Raw genomic sequence first — 15242 nt, 5'->3', positions numbered from 1 at the left:
GTGTAGTTGTCCACGTATTCTAAGTCAGAGCCGTCCAGAGTAGTGATGTTGGACAGGCGGGTAGGTGCAGGTAGTGATCGGTTGAAGAGCATGCATTTAGTTTTACTTGTATTTAAGAGCAATTGGAGGCCACGGAAGGAGAGTTGTATGGCATTGAAGCTTGCCTGGAGGGTTGTTAACACAGTGTCCAAAGAAGGGCTGGAAGTATACAGAATGGTGTCATCTGCGTAGAGGTGGATCAGGGACTCACCAGCAGCAAGAGCGACCTCATTGATGTATACAGAGAAGAGAGTCGGTCCAAGAATTGAACCCTGTGGCACCACCATAGAGACTGCCAGAGGTCCGGACAGCAGCAGACCCTCCGATTTGACACACTGAACTCGATCAGAGAAGTAGTTGGTGAACCAGGCGAGGCAATCATTTGAGAAACCATGGCTGTCGAGTCTGCCGATGAGGATGTGGTGGTTGACAGAGTCGAAAGCCTTGGCCAGATCAATGAATACAGCTGCACAGTAATGTTTCTTATCAATGGCGGTTAAGATATCGTTTAGGACCTTGAGCGTGGCTGAGGTGCACCCATGACCAGCTCTGAAACCAGATTGCATAGCAGAGAAGGTATGGTGAGATTCAAAATGGTCGGTAATCTGTTTGTTGACTTGGCTTTCGAAGACCTTAGAAAGGCATGGTAGGATAGATATAGGTCTGTAGCAGTTTGGGTCAAGAGTGTCCCCCCCTTTGAAGAGGGGGATGACCGCAGCTGCTTTCCAGTCTTTGGGAATCTCAGACGACACGAAAGAGAGGTTGAACAGGCTAGTAATAGGGGTGGCAACAATTTCGGCAGATAATTTTAGAAAGAAAGGGTCCAGATTGTCTAGCCCGGCTGATTTGTAGGGGTCCAGATTTTTCAGCTCTTTCAAAACATCAGCTGAATGGATTTGGGAGAAGGAGAAATGGGGAAGGCTTGGGCGAGTTGCTGTTGGGGGTGCAGTGCTGTTGACCGGGGTAGGAGTAGCCAGGTGGAAAGCATGGCCAGCTGTAGAAAAATGCTTATTGAAATTCTCAATAATGGTGGATTTATCAGTGGTGACAGTGTTTCCTATCTTCAGTGCAGTGGGCAGCTGGGAGGAGGTGTTCTTATTCTCCATAGCCTTTACAGTGTCCCAGAACTTTTTTGAGTTAGTGTTGCAGGAAGCAAATTTCTGCTTGAAAAAGCTAGCCTTGGCTTTTCTAACTGCCTGTGTATAACGGTTTCTAGCTTCCCTGAACAGCTGCATATCACGGGGGCTGTTCGATGCTAATGCAGAACGCCATAGGATGTTTTTGTGTTGGTTAAGGGCAGTCAGGTCTGGGGAGAACCAAGGGCTATATCTGTTCCTGGTTCTAAATTTCTTGAATGGGGCATGTTTATTTAAGATGGTTAGGAAGGCATTTAAAAAAATATATCCAGGCATCCTCTACTGACGGGATGAGATCAATATCCTTCCAGGATACCCCGGCCAGGTAGATTAGAAAGGCCTGCTCGCTGAAATGTTTCAGGGAGCGTTTTACAGTGATGAGTGGAGGTCGTTTGACCCCTGACCCATTACGGATGCAGGCAATGAGGCAGTGATCGCTGAGATCTTGGTTGAAGACAGCAGAGGTGTATTTAGAGGGGAAGTTGGTTAGGATGATATCTATGAGGGTGCCCGTGTTTAAGGCTTTGGGGGGGTACCTGGTAGGTTCATTGATAATTTGAGTGAGATTGAGGGCATCAAGTTTAGATTGTAGGATGGCTGGGGTGTTAAGCATGTTCCAGTTTAGGTCGCCTAGCAGCACGAGCTCTGAAGATAGATGGGGGGCAATCAGTTCACATATGGTGTCCAGAGCACAGCTGGGGGCAGAGGGTGGTCTATAGCAGGCGGCAACGGTGAGAGACTTGTTTTTAGAGAGGTGGATTTTTAAAAGTAGAAGTTCAAATTGTTTGGGTACAGACCTGGATAGTAGGACAGAACTCTGCAGGCTATCTTTGCAATAGATTGCAACACCGCCCCCTTTGGCAGTTCTATCTTGTCTGAAAATGTTGTAATTTGGAATTAAAATTTCAGAATTTTTGGTGGTTTTCCTATGCCAGGATTCAGACACAGCTAGAACATCCGGGTTGGCAGAGTGTGCTAAAGCAGTGAATAGAACAAACTTAGGGAGGAGGCTTCTAATGTTAACATGCATGAAACCAAGGCTATTACGGTTACAGAAGTCATCAAAAGAGAGCGCCTGGGGAATAGGAGTGGAGCTAGGCACTGCAGGGCCTGGATTCACCTCTACATCGCCAGAGGAACATAGGAGGGGAAGAATAAGGGTACGGCTAAAAGCAATAAGAATTGGTCGTCTAGAACGTCTGGAACAGAGAGTAAAAGGAGGTTTCTGGGGGCGATAAAATAGCATCAAGGTATAATGTACAGAAAAAGGTATGGTAGGATGTGAATACAGTGGAGGTAAACCTAGGTATTGAGTGATGAAGAGAGAGATATTGTCTCTAGAAACATCATTGAAACCAGGAGATGTCATTGCATTTGTGGGTGGTGGAACTAATAAATTGGATAAGGTATAGTGAGCAGGACTAGAGGCTCTACAGTGAAATAAGCCAATAAATACTAACCAGAACAGCAATGGACAAGACATATTGACATTAAGGAGAGGCATCCTTAGTCGAGTGATCAAAAGAGTCCAGTGAGTGGAGTGGTTGGTTTGGGGGTCACGGCGATTTAGATAGCTAGCCAGGACATCGGTAGCAAGCTAGCTTAGGATGGAGGTCTGTTGTTAGCCACCTCTTGCGTTCCGTCAGTAGATTAGTGGGGTTCCGTGTGGTAGAGGGGATTAGTCCAAATCACAACAACAAAAATAAAATAAAAACAATAGATATAGTTAGAGGGATGATCCGTGAGATACACCTGCTGGAACGCGTGCTACGGGTGGGTGTTCCATCATGACCAGTGAACTGAGATAAGACTGAGCTTTACCTAGCATAGACGTGTAGATGACCTGGAGCCAGTGGGTCTGGCGACGAACATGTAGCGAAGGCCAGCCGACTAGAGCATACAGGTCGCAGTGGTGGGTGGTATAAGATGCTTTAGGAACAAAACGGATGGCACTGTGATAAACTGCATCCAGTTTGCTGAGTAGAGTATTGGAAGCTATTTGTAGATGACATCGCCAAAGTCGAGGATCGGTAGGATAGTCAGTTTTACTAGGGTAAGTTTTGCGGCGTGAGTGAAGGAGGCTTTGTTGCGAAATAGAAAGCTGACTAGATTTGATTTTGGATTGGAGATGTTTGATATGAGTCTGGACGGAGAGTTTACAGTCTAGCCAGACACCTAGGTACTTATAGATGTCCACATATTCTAGGTCGCAACCATCCAGGGTGGTGATGCTAGTCGAGCGTGCGGGTGCAGGCAGCGAACGGTTGAAAAGCATGCATTTGGTTTTACTAGTGTTTAAGAGCAGTTGGAGGCCACGGAAGGAGTGTTGTATGGCATTGAAGCTCGTTTGGAGGATAGATAGCAGTGTCCAAGGAAGGGCCAGAAGTATACAGAATGGTGTCGTCTGCGTAGAGGTGGATCAGGGAATCGCCCGCAGCAAGAGTGACATCATTGATATATACAGAGAAAAGAGTCGGCCGGAGAATTGAACCCTGTGGTACCACCATAGGGACTGCCAGAGGACCGGACAACATGCCCTCCGATTTGACACACTGAACTCTGTCTGCAAAGTAGTTGGTTAACCAGGCAAGGCAGTCATTAGAAAAACCAAAAACCGAGGCTACTGAGTCTGCCGATAAGAATATGGTGATTGACAGAGTCAAAAGCCTTGGCCAGGTCGATGAAGACGGCTACACAGTACTGTCTTTTATCGATGGCGGTTATGATATCGTTTAGTACCTTGAGCGTGGCTGAGGTGCACCCGTGAGCTATGAGCTATGAGAAATAGGCTGATCTGCGATGTTATTCTTGCCATGTCATATTATGAAACTACTGTATAAGGGGTCTAGACTAATACTTTTTCACTTTTTCAGCTGATTGCACCAGCACATATGATCTGGTCACATTTTTTATTTGACAATTTTGTTTTAACTAACCAGTCTCCATTCATACAATCAATTATAATACAATTACACAATCAATATGACATTGTTTTATCCATATAAACAACATAATGGTTATCATTTATTTGAATAGTAAATCTCTGTTGATAAACTTGGTGAATAAAGATGCAGGTCTATTCACAATACAGGTGAATTGTATTCAGTAGGAATGTGTGTATGCATTGAGTTATTAAGCCTGTTTTCAAATCAAATTTATTGGTCACAAACGTGTTTAGCAGATGTTATTGCGGGGGTAGCGAAATGGTTGTGCTTCTTGCTCCACCAGTGTAGTAATATCTAACATTTTCACAACATGTACCCAAAATATGGAGTTTGAAAGAAAAAGCCATGTCTCTGTCCAGTGTCTGTGTTCTTTTGCCCATCTTAATCTTTTATTGGCCAGTCTGAGATGTGGCTTTTTCATTGCAACTCTGCCGAGAAGGCCAGCATCCCTGAGTCGCCTCTTCACTGTTGACGTTGAGACTGGTGTTTTGTGGGTTAAATATTTTTAGGAATATTTTTGCGCATTGTGCGTTATGGTAATGAGCTTGAGCTGTAGTCACGCTACCCGCACAGGAATATAACTCCCTAACAAGTTAAAACAACATAAAATTGATCAGAACAGTGTAGACATTGTTTATGTTGTAAATTACTATTGTAGCTGGAAATGGCTGATCTTTAATTGAATATAGGTGTACAGAGGCCCATTATCTGCAACCATCACTCCTGTGTTCCAATGGCACATTGTGTTAGCTAATCCAAGTTTATAATTTTAAAAGGCTAATTGATCATTAGAAAACCCTTTTCCAATTATGTTAGCACAGATGAAAACTGTTGTTTGATTAAAGAAGCAATAAAACTGGCATTCTTTAGACTAGTTCAGTATCTGGAGCATCAGCATTTGTGGGTTTGATTACAGGCTCAAAATGGCCAGAAACAAAGACCTTTCTTCTGAAACTCTGTGAACTGTCTAGTTTGAGAAACAGAAGCCTCACAAGGCCTCAACTGGTAGCTTCATTAATGGACAAAAAAAATTTGCTTTTCTTTCAGATAATTATCAGACTCAAGTAACAAATACTGGTAAACACTTAAATACATTTAGTTTACATTTTTCACAAAGGTAGTGAACTGGGTCTTTACTAGCCCTGTATTAGAAGACCAATATAAACACTTCCATTCCCACCCCCAAACTACTTCTCACGGCTATGGACTGATCTATATATTAGGCCTATGAAAAGGGGAGACACAAATACAATATGACGTCCATCTAACCTGGAGGAGGAAATGATTGTCCAAAAACAAACAAAAGTGACACTGACCCAATGACAAAGACAGTGAATATGCACACACCCGGGATATGGCTGATGGAGTCTTCTCAATTGTCTTCTCTTTACAGCAAATAGCCATTTGATTTCCAAACTATTTTTCCGCGATTGGATTTTTTAATATTGTAATTATGTCTGGCTGGGTCTCTCTATTTTTCGCTGACAGTCGCAAATCAACAATCATCTATTTGGTCATTTGCGATTTGCCCAAATTTGCTGGCCCTTCTGACTGTAGGCTATGTGATTTAAAACCATTTTTATTTTTAAGGTCCTAATGATCCTCTGTTGCCAAACCATGCTTTCTTTTATTTATTTCTGTATAGACAGGAGTAAGATAATTAGGGTATATAATTTTGGCAATTTAATTCAATTTACTTTAGGGAAAGCTACTGTAGCTTCCCCTAGCCTTATGGACATGCCTTCAAATTGCTTGCAATTGCACATTGGACATTCAGTCAAAAATGACACACGCATCCAAGTTACTTGTTCTGTTAAGATGAATTCAAATAAATGTTATGTAAATAAATGCGCCGAATACCATGAAATGCTTACTTAAAAGCCCTAAACCAAAAATGCAGTTCAAGAAATTACCATAAACTAAATGTGATTTATGTCATTCTGAGAACCGTGGGTGGACGCCCTTATCAGGTTACGCAACCAATGCATATTCTAACGGAAACTCTGACCTCTATGCTGAGCATCGGAAAGAAGCAGTGTTCGTTTCAGCTGAGCTATCATGTCAACACATTTAGACATTGATCAGCTTCCATACTCATTTTCGTAAACTACCAAAAATAGCATTGACTAGTTGAAGTAGCTTTTTTTACACAAGCTGTATGTGAAAGTAAATTCAGAGTGAGGTTGTGTTTATGCAGGCTACATCTGATTTACCCAACAAAGGACACCATCATTTCTACCTGTGGCTAGGTATACAATCATTCAGCCATGGTTGAATGGATCTTTGGAAGTTTAGAAATAAATACCATTAGCCCTATAAATCGGACGCCAAATTCATGATATTAATAATAAACTCAGCAAAAAAAGAAACGTTCCTTTTTCAGGACCTTGTCTTTCAAAGATAATTCATAAAAATCTAAATAACTTCACAGATCTTCATTGTAAAGGGTTTCAACACTGTTTCCCAAGCTTGTTCATTGAACCATAAACAATTCATCAACATGCACCTGTGGAATGGTCATTAAGATACTAACATCTTACAGACGGTAGGCAATTAAGGTCACAGTTATGGACACAAAAGAGGCTTTTCCACTGACTCTGAAAAGCACCAAAAGAAAGATGCCCAGGGTCCCTGCTCAACTGCGTGAACGTGCAGATGTGGCCAGGGCAGAAAATTGCAATGTCCAACTGTGAGACGCCTAAGACAGCGCTACAGGGAGACAGAATGGACAGCTGATCATCCTCGCAGTGGCAGACCATGTGCAACAACACCTGCACAGGATTGGTACATCTGAACATCACAGTGTGGGACAGGTACAGGATGGCAACAACAACTGCCCCGGTTACACCAGGAATGCACAATCCCTCCATCAGTGCTCAGACTGTCCACAATAGGCTGAGAGAGGCTGGACTGAGGGCTTGTAGGCCTGTTGTAAGGCAGGTCTTCACCAGACATCACCAGCAACAACGTCGGCTTTTGGCACAAACCCACCGTCGCTGGACCAGACAGGACTGGCAAAAAGTGCTCTTCACTGACGAGTTACGGGTTTGTCTCACCGGGGGTGATGGTCGGAGTTGCGTTTATTGTAGAAGGAATTAGCATTACACTGAGGCCTGTGCTCTGGAACGGGATTGATTTGGAGGTGGAGGGTCCGTCGTGGTCTGGCGTGGTGTGTCACAGCATCATCGGACTGAGCTTGTTGTCATTGCAGGCAATCTCAACGCTGTGCATTACAGGGAAGACATCCTCCTCGCTCATGTGGTACCCTTCCTGCAGGCTCGTCCTGACATGACCCTCCAGCATGACAATGCCACCAGCCATGCTGCTCGTTCTGTGTGTAATTTCCTGCAACACAGGAATGTCAGTGTCCTGTCATGGCCAGCGAAGAGCCCGGATCTCAATTCCATTGAGCACATCTGGGACCTGTTGTATCGGAGGGTGAGGGCGAGGGCCATTCCCTCCAGAAATGTCCGGGAACTTGCCGGCGCCTTGGTGGGAGAGTGGGGTAACATCTCACAGCAAGAACTGGCAAATCTGGTGCAGTCCATGAGGAGGAGATGCACTGCAGTACTAAATGCAGCTGGTCGCCACATCAAATACTGACTGTTACTTTTGACCCCCTCCCCCCCTTTGTTCAGGGACACATTACTCCATTTCTGTTAGTCAAATGTCTGTGGAACTTTTTCAGTTTATGTCTCAGTTGTTGAATCTTCTGTTCATAGAAATATTTACACGATAAGTTTGCTGAAAATAAACACAATTGACAGTGAGAGGATGTTTATTTTTTTGCTGAGCTTATATTGTCTTGTATATGAGGGATGGTTGGTTGAGTTTAAATTTAATCTAGGCCAACAAGTTATTAATATGTTGGATTCACATCTCCATCTCAACCAAAAATCTAAGCAGAAGAACAGGACTAAATCAAATCACATTTATTCGTTTTGATTTAGTCTTATTCTTTTAAATAAATGCTTAAGTCGTGAATACAACATATCAATCATATTGAATTGTGAACGCAACCAAATATCAACATTTGAAGGAGATATCTTCTGCTTTGAAAGTATATACAGTGCATTCGGAAAGTATTCAGACAACATTTTGGTACGTTACTGCCTTATTATAAAATGTATTAAATTGTTTTATTCCCTCATCAATCTACACACAAAACTCCATTATGACAAAGCAAAAACGGGTTTTTAGATTTTTCTCTCTCAAATTTATGAAAAATAAAAAACAGAAATAAGTATTCAGACCCTTTACTCAGTACTTTGTTGAAGCACTTTGGCAGCAATCACAGTCTCGAGTCTTCTTGAGTATGATGCTACAAGCTTGGCACACCTGTATTTGGGGAGTTTCTCCCATTCTTCTCTGCAGATCCTCTTCAAGCTCTGTCAGGTTGGATGGGGAGCGTCGTTGTGCAGCTATTTTCAGGGGTCTCCAGAGATGTTTGATCGGGTTCAAGTACGGGCTCTGGCTGGGCCACTCAAGGACATTCAGAGACTTGTCCTGAAGCCACTCCTGCGTTGTCTTGGCTGTGTGTTTAGTGTCATTGTCCTGTTGGAAGGTGAACCTTCGCCCCAGTCTGAGGTCCTGAGTGCTCTCGAGCAGGTTTTTATTAAGGATCTCTCTATACTTTGCTCCGTTCATCTTTCCCTCAATCCTGACTAGTCTCCCAGTCCCTGCCGCTGAAAACATACCCACAGCATGATGCTGCCATCACCATGCTTCACTGTAGGGATGGTGCCAGGTTTTCTCCAGAAGTGATGCTTGGCATTCAGGTCAAAGAGTTCAATCTTGTTTTCATCATACCAGAGAATCTTGTTTCTCGTGGTCAGAGTCCTTTTAGGAGCTTTTTGGCAAACTCCAAGCGGGTTGTCATATGCATTTTACTGAGGAGTGGCTTCTGTCTGGTCACTCTACCATAAAGGCCTGATTGGTGGAGTGCTGCAGAGATGGTTGTCCTTCTGGAAGGTTCTCCCATCTCCACAGAGGAACTCTGGAGCGCTGTCAGAGTGACCATCGGGTTCTTGGTCACCTCCCTGACCAAAGACCTTCTCCCCCGATTGCTCAGTTTGGCCGAGTGGCCAGCTCTAGGAAGAGTCTTGGTGTTTCCAAACTTCTTCCATTTAAGAATGATGGAGGCCACTGTGTTCTTGGGGACCTTCAATGCTGCAGAAATGTTTTGGTAACCCTTCCCCAGATCTGTGCCTCGACACAATCCTGTCTTGGAGCTCTACAGACAATTCCTTCGACCTCATGATGGTGTACTTTGGCCAAATCAGATGTCAATGTAGCCGACATAAACACAACCTGGTATCTATTTCTAAACTTCCAAAGATCCATTCAACCATGGCTGAATGATTGTATACCTAGCCACAGGTAGAAATGATGGTGTCTTTTGTTGGGTAAATCAGATGTAGCCTACATAAACCCAACCTCACTCTGAATTGACTTTCACATACAGCTTGTGTCAGAAAAGTTACAGATGTTACTTCAACTCTTCAATGTTATTTAGGTAGTCTACGCAGATTAATATGGAGGCTGATCAATATCTAAATGTGTTGACATGATGGTTCTGCTGAATCAAACACTGCTTGTTTCTAAAGCTACGCAGGGTACAGAGGTAGGCATCTGGATGGTAGACCTATTCTCACTGAAGTGTACTACACCTCATAAAAATATGTGTCATCAAATACGTAATTCAGCATCATTTCAACCACCCACAGGATGAAAAATATGTTATGTTTCTACATGGGATTTTCAACACAATTTCAATGTGTACATAGTTCTGATAATCATGTTGAAATGAGATTGATGTAACAACCTGTTAGTAAGGTTAAGGCACTGTCTATAACTTGAAGTTTTACCCTCATTTCAATGTTAACAACACTGGTTGAAATGAGATGAAAACACTACTGGTTCATGACCTTTTTCAAATCCAATGTATCTTCCACGTTCATTTCACATCACAATACATTATCAAATTACGTTAAAACAACATTGATTCAACCAGTGTGTGCCCAGTGTGTAGAGACCAATAAACAATTGGTGTCGCACTGCCAAGTCAAAAGGTCGCAGTCTCAAACACTGCTATATATTATGACACTATGCAATGTCATATTAGATTTTTTCACAGTGTAACTAGACGCTTTATTCACATTAGTGGATAAAGATATTGTGCACAGTTTTACCCGCAACAACAACAGGCCCTTCTCTCCATTTCCTCTTTCTTTCTCTGTCTGCCAGCCAAATCAAATCAAATTGCGCCCCATGGGACTCACAATCACAGCCAGTTGTGATACAGCCTGGATTTGAACCGGAGTGTCTGTAGTGACCCCTCTAGCACTGAGATGCAGTGCCTAGGACCACTGCACCACTCAGAGCCCCATACCTGCCTGCCTACATGCATGACTGTGTGTGTCTTACTCCCATCTTCCAGTCTCCACTCCCTCTCTGAAATCGAGGACAGAATTACCCATGTCCCCGGATACGTGTTCCCATCAACCCAGATCAATATCAGACTAATGTAGCGTCACAAATCTGGTCACCTCTCTTACCCCCTCATATCAGACATGTCCCTGAGAGGGAGAGAGAAAGAGGGAAATAGGGAGACACACAAAGTAAAAGTTGTCTGCTCAATGAACCAACATGGCAGCTGAGTCGCCAGACACAACATTTTAATATGGGATAGCCCTGGGAATGTTGTTTTCACACCAGCCATAGTCCCATTACTCCGTCACTTCTCTAAAAGGTCCCACTACAATGGGAAGGGAACAGGAGTTTATTCATATAGAGGGAAATCGACTGCAATGTCGCTACAGTACTATGTTTCTATCATCTATAAGTCTCAGAGTTCGAGCAGCAGTTATGTAAATAATTCATTCAAACTTTTCAAAATAACTTGCCTGGAGACAGTGCTGCCTTTCCAGGTGTTTTAAGTATATTATACACATAGGCTACTCTGAATCTTAGAATCGTATCATGGTACAATGTCATTTATACATTCATCCATCAGAATTAGGCCTTAAGAGAAGAGATCCAGTCAGCCAGTTGTGGGAGTCCATCAACTCAATACCAACAGTTATCATCATGCAAGCCCTGCAATAACATAATAACAACCCCAACCCCTAAGCGTCCTGGGGTACGTAGGGGTATTGGAGTTTAAAGCACCATCAATATTAACACATTCAATTACAGTCATATCTCCACTAATCCTGTAGTGCTGGGCTTGAGAAAGCCCCTCTAGGTTAAATTAGTCTAACATTTATTGATGTAATGCGTTATCCTCAATGCTGTAGACACATTGCTTAAGGCAGGTTACAGACAAGCGTATTGCCAACCAGAGCGGGTCAATCCAGAATACGTTGATTTATCAGAGCATGAATCAAACTGAGGGCTCCGGTCAGTATCAATCAGAATCAAGAGGGATGGGTGAGGGCGGGGGTAAAGGTGATGAAGGCTAATGGATATTAGATAGGGTTGAGGGTTTGGTTAGGGATAAGGGGGAAGGGGGTAAGGTGTAGCGCATAAGGTTCATGGAAGAGTTTACAGGGGTGAGGTGTAAGGGTGAGGAAAAAGGTCAAGGGTAAGGGAAGGGTTAAGAAGATCCACTCTGCATTCAAATCTTTCCCATCATCTTGACAGGTTGGTTGAGTGATAGAGCAACCTGATACATTAGAATGCCATGTCTTTAATCTTATACAGTATAGGCATTAAAATGCTCATTTAAACACCAGAAAGGAAAACTGATTGAAAAGATAGCTCCCCCCAAAATCAGTCTGTCAAATGTTTTGGGGTGGCAGCTTGGTAGCCTAGAGATTAGATAGACAGGCCAACAACTGGAGAGTTGTCGGTTTAAATGCAGAGTCTGATGGAATATGGGCCAAACACCAGAAGCTGAATCGGAGTTGTGTCCATATTCCAAGCCCATCTGTTGTGTCAATCCTGCTAAATCCATTAGTACAAATCTGCAGGCCTCAATCGAAAATGAATGGGAAAGATAGGCAACATAAAAATTCCATGGAGATGAACTATCCCTCCAATGGATCATGATGACAGCTAGCACCACAGTTAAAATACCTAGGGGGATCATGGGTGGATGGATCTATCTGGGGGCAAACCAGGGAAGGGGGACATGGCCACAGCACCTCGAGTCTTTAAAAACATTTTCAGACGACTCACCACTTTGTCGCCTAGTAACCGGCGAACTCCACACAGCACCTACTGTATTTCCCGGACTAGCTAGCCAGCGTGCCATGCATACTTATACCCCTCTATGGCCAATCACGTCGCCCCATTAATAACACAGAACTCCCTTACTGACCTCCAGTCTGGGCACAAAAGTCAACAAATACTTTCTCCAGTAGCGTCATTAACTCAATACTGGCTTCCCCTAGCAGAGAGAAAGAGGAGAGGAGGGAGAGGGAGGGACAAGAAAAACAGACATAGCCTATGATTACTGAGTCATAACCATGCAGGGGCGATGATAAGTGGGCTAAGGCCCGAAAAACATTGGCAATTGAAAGTCCATGCTAGCATAATGGCCTTATATGTCAATATTTCAAACACTGGTAGACTCTTTGATCATTTGAAATGCATAAGAATGACCCAACATACATTTTCAGGGTTTCAAAACACTCACAGGCAGTGATTAAAAACGCTTACAAGGCCTTACAACTATGACAACACTGCTTTATAGTTACTAATGGTTTTCAATGGCCAGACCTTCTATATATCAAACATTTTAAAGATGAATTGCCTTGTGGACTATTGGCAGCTAATACAGAGTTCTGCAAAAAGGCCCTAGAACCTTTGGGAACCATCTATAGATTTTCTGAAGAATATTGAATTCCCCCCCCCCCCCTAGACATTTTCACCAGTTATCTACAGTGTCACTGTTGACGGGGCAAGAAGTTACAGCCAAAATTACTATCACATCACAACATGCTTTGTTGGAGAGATCTTTTTCTAAAAATGCTGGGTGGGTGCTGAAAGATAAGAGTTAGCGAGGTGTATATGAAGACTCTTAATGTGTAATAACGCCCTTCCAAAGATTCCAAAGCCCTGCTTATCATTTCAAGGCGTTGGCATCTCAACATTCAATCTGTTTTGGAAATGATTACTGTTTTTCCTGAGCACCCTCCTTTTTTAGGCAGTGTTCTTCACTACTGATCCCGGAGACCCATTGTGTGTTCAGGCTTTTGTTCCAGCCCAACACTAACATTGGTGAATCAACTAATTATTTAACAATCAAGCCCTTGATTAGTTCAATCGGTTGCATTATTGTTAGGCTGGAACAAAAACCTGCAAACCCTTGTGGGTCTCAAGTAGGCATACCAGGAATTCAGTTCCCTGGTCTACTACGGTCATTACATTCTTGATGCAGCCATAACATTACACCCATGTGACCATGTCATATGGTCCAATAGTTACGGCAACCACAGTGTAATATCCCGAGTGATCAGAAAGAGGAATGGTGACTGATGCAAGTGCACTGAGATGCCTTTGGCAGTTATCAGGTGTTAAAACAGATGTGTCCTACATGTCTACTGCCTTCCCTCTCACTTTCATGAGGCAGCTCACACTCCAAGTGGTGCCACGTTCTGAACCTCAGTGTGATGTCTCTCGGACTCCAACCATGCATTTCACTTTGTTCTGTAATGCTACTGTGACCCAACCCGTTGCTATAGAAGACATGACAATGGATCTGCAAACACTGGGGCAACTCTGATTTCCCTCAAGTCAATGGAAACTTGAATACTCGTGTGACTGACATGGCACACCAATTCTAATGTACTAAGTAGGCTTAGCAACTCTTTTCTCTTGTTGTGCCTGATATGGGCTGTTTTCAACTCTATTTATGTACTAGGCCTACTGAAGTTATACAAACTATGTATGCATTCTATGCATCAACCCTTGTATATGAACGTAAACAAAAAATGTGTATTGACTTTCACAGTACACGGTAGAATTTACAACACAGAAGCACAGAGGTGCAGAGAGAAACTCGAGGCCATTATACAGTAGGCAACATATCTCATCCCTGTTGTCCTGAATATATCCCTTGATATTTTCTCAGTAGCCAATGTGAAGCATACACGGTTTCAAGGTCAACACCAGTAAGGGATTAAATTAGTCCTCCAATGTTGTGATGTTGGCACACAGACAAACGTGACCTGGCTAAAATGATGTGACAGGGATACAGTAGTAAGCAGCGTTTGTTTCCCTGGCCTTCCTTGGTGTCAGCGCTTTTGGGACCAGTGGCTGTGCAACGTGAACGTTGGAAATCAGCAGAAATCAACGGCAGCCGTTCACAGCACTTCAGCATTACTGAAGAAACTGCAGGTATGACTGTGCTGCCTTCACCACAACGATCATCTACCGTTTATCGTAAACTTTAACAAACAAACGCACAAACGGTGAAAATTTTCACGTACCTGTCTGTCCTGACTTTGAATTGCTGTCTCCTCCTCAATTAGCTAATTTAGGTTTCGGCCCACACTACAGCAACAACAGAAAAAAGCACACGACACGACACTGACATCAGCAGGTCGATATTGTTACTTCAGTTGAAAAACAAAAGACTACATTTTCTATAGACCCCTTCCTGCGTTTACAAACATTGCCGCACGGGGGCGATGCGCGCAAATTGGTGGCAGAACAAGGAAGAGTTCATATAGAACGTCTGCAAAAATAGCCTCGATTTACATGTTGCTCATGCTACATGAGTGCATTTCACACTACTTTTGGATTATACTTGGATTTTAAGGCTCGTATGAATGTCCTGCTTAATATAATTTTGTGTCGTCATCGCAAAACAGCTGCATTATTCTTTAAAAAAACGTCCAACTTCAACGGTAAAATTGTAAGCGTATGAGAACATAATTGTAAGTGTATGAGAACCCAAAAAAGTACATTTAAGCTATGTTGAATGGGCACAGATGGCGATATCTTTCTTACTGCCGACAAGAGTCACTGACATCAGTGTAACGTGTACTGGAAAGGGCCTATAGATATACAAGGAGTATACAAAACATTAAGAACACCTGCTCTTTCAACCTGGTCTCAGAGCATTTCGTATTATTCTGTATGTAAATCTGAGATACTACATTTAGTATGATAT

The sequence above is a fragment of the Oncorhynchus gorbuscha genome, linkage group LG08 (genome assembly GCF_021184085.1).
Source record: "Oncorhynchus gorbuscha isolate QuinsamMale2020 ecotype Even-year linkage group LG08, OgorEven_v1.0, whole genome shotgun sequence".
Taxonomy (NCBI): domain Eukaryota; kingdom Metazoa; phylum Chordata; class Actinopteri; order Salmoniformes; family Salmonidae; genus Oncorhynchus; species Oncorhynchus gorbuscha.
This window is presented reverse-complemented; position numbering follows the sequence as displayed.